General features: G+C 45.0%; 1 protein-coding gene across 1 annotated transcript in view; it reads right to left on the bottom strand.

The window, feature by feature from the left end:
* LOC138862758 (uncharacterized) overlaps nt 1–5,000 on the bottom strand; it is a 64,447-nt gene that overhangs the window by 49,635 nt on the left and 9,812 nt on the right. The window lies entirely within an intron of this gene.

The raw sequence follows: 5,000 nt of genomic DNA, 5'->3' as shown, positions 1-5,000 counted from the left end.
CTTTCTCTTAGATTTTTTTCTCTTTTTCTCTCTCTCTCTCTCTCTACCCCCAATACCAACCCACCATTCCCCGCTACCACAACCCACGCGCCTCAGAACACCAAATACCAAAACAACCCCATGACCACGCGTCGTACGTCATCATATCAAATACAACCGCTTGTGTTTTCGGAAGTGGTACAAGTCGTTTACACAACCCACGAAATGGTCGTTCCACAGCGACGGTCGAACATCCTCTAATACTACCCCTTTAATATTAGCCCGAGCCGTCCTTTTCCCGTCGCGAAAGGGTTAATTCGGCCTTCGCACTCGACATGGGAAGGAGGACAAACAGGCGTCGATGTATGGGCGTGCAGTTTACGTGGAGAGACGTGGAGAGGTGGTGTGTGTGTGTGTGTGTGTGTGTGTGTGTGTGTGGGTGTGTGTGTGTGTGTGTGTGTGTGTGTGTGTGTGTGTGTGTGTGTGTGTGCGTGTCCGATAAGACATGTGTAGTTCTTTGTCTCTGATCTCACAACGTCTCCTTGTGTTTCAATTTTTAATGAGAATTTTCCATAGAAATTCTCCTTCACATTTCCTTAACATAAAGAAAAGTTCTGTCTCAAGCAGAAAGACAAAATATATATAAATACGTAAAAACAAGTATCTAGATCACAATAAGCGATCGTATAGAATATACATTAGCTTTTAAAAACGAAACATGGATAACCCGACCAAGAAATTCAAATAATAAAAAAAAAAAAAAATCTCTAAACAAATATACGAACTGGAGAGCCTTAAGGGTCACCACAGACAGCTTTAGCCCTTTGGTTTCAGTCTTATCGTCCTTGTAAACACTACATGTTTCCTCTGTTCCATACCTTATGTGTGACTTCACCTGGTGTACAAGCCCAGGCTGACAGTATGCGGACTCCTCCCTAACAAACGACTCCAAGGCTCGTTCTTCTCCACCCTTACACTCTATCTTACAATGCTGACACACTACCCTCTCATCTTCTCCCTTTTCTCCCTGTCTGTCTCTTCTGTCTTTCCCTTTCTCTGTCTTTCTCCCTGTCTGCCCCTTCTCTGTCTTTCCCTTTCTCTTTCTTTCTCCCTGTCTGTCCCTTCTCTGTCTTTCCCTTTCTCTTTCTTTCTCCTTGTGTGTCCCTTCTCTGTCTTTCCTTTTATCTATCTTTCTCCCTGTCTGTCCCTTCTCTGTCTTTCCCTTTTCTCCCTGTCTGTCTCTTTTGTCTTTCCCTTTCTCTTTCTCCCTGTCTGTCCCTTCTCTGTCTTTCTCTTTTCTCCCTTTCTGTCCCTTCTCTCTGTTTCTCTTTCTCAATCTTTCTCCCTGTCTGCCCCTTCTCTGTCTTTCCTTTTCTCTATCTTTCTCTCTCTCTGTCCCGTCTCTGTCTTTCCCTTTTCTCCCTGTCTGTCCCTTCTCTCTTTCTCTTTCTCTATCTTTCTCCCTGTCTGTCCCTTCTCTGTCTTTCCCTTTTCTCCCTGTCTGCCCCTTCTCTGTCTTTCCTTTTCTCCCTGTCCCTTCTCTGCCTTTCCCTTTCTCTACTGGCGCACAGATCACTTTCTAGTGTTGGCTTTCTTACATGTGTGGGGTATTCCTATTTAGTCATTTAGGGCTTTTGATAACTGATAACTAGTTGTAATTCGTACATCAACCTCATTTTTCACAGCACTTTCTAAATCAAATCTCAGCTTCGCCAGCTTCAATACCTTAGCAGGATTATAAACCTTTCACGCGTGGCTATAACTCTCCACATATGAACACACACATACCCAACCCAACACCCCAACATCAACCTCCCTTATTCCACCCTTCTTTTCCCTCTTTCCCCACTCGCTCTTTGCTCCCACCCTCCTTCTCTATGCCGACTCTTTCTTTCTCTTTCTCTCTCTCTCTCTCTCTCTCTCTCTCTCTCTCTCTCTCTGTGTGTCTGTCTCTCTCTCTCTCTCTCTCTCTCTCTCTCTCTCTCTCTCTCTCTCTCTCTCTTAATCACTCACTCACTGTCTGTCTGTCTGTCTGTCTCTCTGTCTCTCTCACTCACTCTCTGTCTGTCTGTCTGTCTGCCCACCCTCCCTCTCTCCCTCCCCCCCTCTCTCTCTCTCTCTCTCTCTCTCTCCCTCTCTCTCTCTCTCCCCACTAGGCTACGTACCACTAGCCCGAAGGTTATATAAATAGCAAAGATCTCTAAGCCCCCGTGACGTATGAGCAGGAGAGAGGATCTGATTAGGATAGGTTGCCCCGTGTTGAATCCTAAATATGCATGATCATCACACGAAGCAATGCTGGTTGGGGAGGACTCATTCCTTCACAGGCACAAGACGTGTACAGGGTGTAATGAAGGGGCGCAAGAAACTGATACGTCGTGTGCGTGTGTGTGTGCGTGTGTGTGTGTGGGTTGTTTGTTTGCTTGTTTGCGTGTCTGTTTTTGGAGTGGAAGGTTTTCTTGTTTGTTTGTGTGCGTGGGAGAAGGAGAAAGGGGGAGAGGGGAAGGAGAGAGAGAGGGAAAAGGGAGGGAGAGAGAGAGGGAAAGAGAGAGAGAGAGAGAGAGAGAGAGAGAGAGAGAGAGAGAGAGAGAGAGAGAGAGAGAGAGAGAGAGAAAGGAATGTGGCGAGGATAATTAAGAATACCCACACAGCCTGACAGATTAAGGGAGATACACTGGCACAATGATATGGAGAGAAAGACGAGAAATACAAGGTCCAACACAGACTTATAAAACAGAAAGCAAGAGAGAGATTAGTATAATAACAAAATTATAAATGCTACAGACAATCATACTCCGTTTTTTGTTCGTGATTTTTGCTCTATGTCTCTCCTTCTCTCCTTTCTCCCCGTCCTCTTTCTCTACTTTTACTATTCTCTATTTTTCTCGCTGTTTCTCCTTCTTATCCTCTACTTTTCTTTCCCCTCTCTCTTTCCTTCCCACCCTTCTCCTCCCTCTCTTCCTCTTTCTCCTTCTCACTCTGCCTCTCTCGCTCCCTCCTTCTCCTTCTCCCTCTCTTCCTCCTTCTCTCCCTTTCCTCCTTCCCTCCTTCTTTCCCTCTCTTCCTCCTTCTCTCCCTCTTTTCCTCCTTCTCCTTCTCCCTCTCTTCCTCCTTCTCTCTTCCTCCCTCCATCTCCCCCTCTTCCTCCTTCCTTCTCCTTCTCCCTCTCAGAGCAACGGAATGCAAGACATGGTTACGTCAGCAGGGAAAAGATTCTCCACAGCGCTTAGCCTTCTGCACACACCACCCTATCTTTTGCTGGGATATTTTGTCGATTTCATGCCGCAAGACGTAGCCTCATAGAACGCCAAGTAGAGACGTAGAGTCGGAGACAAAAACAGTCGCTGACAACACACTCCTACACTGGGAACACTCCTTGCGTTTTCAAATGTTTTTTTTTTTTCTTTTTCTTTTTCTTTCTTTTTCCTTTTTTTCGAGACATAGTCTGTACCCTAAATATAGAGAGAGAGAACTATCGTCGAGAGTGTAGAAAAGACGAACCCATAGAAGTGGATTGTGTTTTATTTTTTCTTTTCTTTCTCTCTTTCTTTCTTTTTTACACATATATTTGTTTTGGGTTGTGTGTTTATACGTTGAATACTTTATACATGTACGTGAAGGGATATACAGCCGAAGTGTACACAGGGAGGTGTACATAGGGAGGGTCGAGCGCCAGCAGGAGCAGAGCGTCCCCATGGGTGGCTGATGTAACACGAGACTCAGTGGGGATGTGAGGATGCTGTAGCTGCTACACACACACACACGTACACACGAATACTTATGGCTCACACTCATACACGTACGTACATTCACACACACATACAGACATGAGAACGTATATTCACACACATACAGACATGCGTACGTATATTCACACACATGCGTATGTATATTCACACACATACACACATGAGTACGTGTATTCACACACATACACACATGCGTACGTATATTCACACATACACATATGCGTACGTATATTTATACACATATACTTATACAGAGACATGCGCACATGATAAAACGTACACACATACATCAAATAAAAATATACACATACCCTTACGAACGCACACGCACACACATACACTTATACCTATAAATAGACGCACCGACACGTGCACATATCTCCATATTCACATACAGAGCCAGACATACATGCAGCTGCAACAGGAAGAACAAATATAGGACGGCTTGTTCCTTCTCCTTGTGTTATTGTTGTTGTTGCAGATGTTGTTCGAATCTCCCTCTACTGACGCTGTTGTGTGTCTGACAGCAACAGCCGTACGTCACGCTTCTGTATCTGGTTGATATTGCAGCGTCACCCCTGACTTTTCTCTCTGTCTCTCTCCTTCCCTCTTTTTCTGCATCTCTCTGTCTCTCTCCCTCACTCTTTTTCTACATCTGTCTCTCTCCCTCGCTTTTTTTTCTACATCTCTCTTTCTCTCTCCCTCCCTCTTTCTCTATACTCCTGTCTCTGTCTTTGTCCCTCCTTTCTCTACATCTCTCTGTCCCTCTCCCTCCCTCTTTCTCTACATCTCTCTGTCCCTCTCCCTCCCTCTTTCTCTAGATCTCTCTGTCTATCCCTCTTTTCTTCTACATCTCTCTATACTTTCCCTCCCTTACATCCCGCTCTCTCCTTTCCTCTTTGTTACATTTTTGTTTCTCTTTCATTAAGTATGTCTCTGTCTCTTCCTCTCCATGTCCTTCTCTCTCTCTCTCTCTCTCTCTCTCTCTCTCTCTCTCTCTCTCTCTCACACACACGCACACGCACTCTCTCTCTCTCTCAAACACACAAACACATAAACTTCTTGGACACTCTTTTCCCCACTCTTTCTGACTGTCTATTGCCCTCCAACCCATTCTTGATCGCCTCAGCATGTGCACGAGGGCCAAGCTGTGGCATCATGGCAAGATATTCATGAACTTCATCACCAGTTGTCTCGCTGTTACTAATTGCTCTCCTTCTTTCTCTCCTTCGCATTTCTCATTTGTTCCTTAGAGTTGGTTTTGTTTCTGTT

Source organism: Penaeus vannamei, chromosome 9, assembly GCF_042767895.1.
Source record: "Penaeus vannamei isolate JL-2024 chromosome 9, ASM4276789v1, whole genome shotgun sequence".
NCBI classification, from domain to species: Eukaryota; Metazoa; Arthropoda; class Malacostraca; order Decapoda; family Penaeidae; genus Penaeus; species Penaeus vannamei.
The sequence above is the reverse complement of the archived record's forward strand: the minus strand, read 5'-3'. Positions and strand labels throughout refer to the sequence as shown.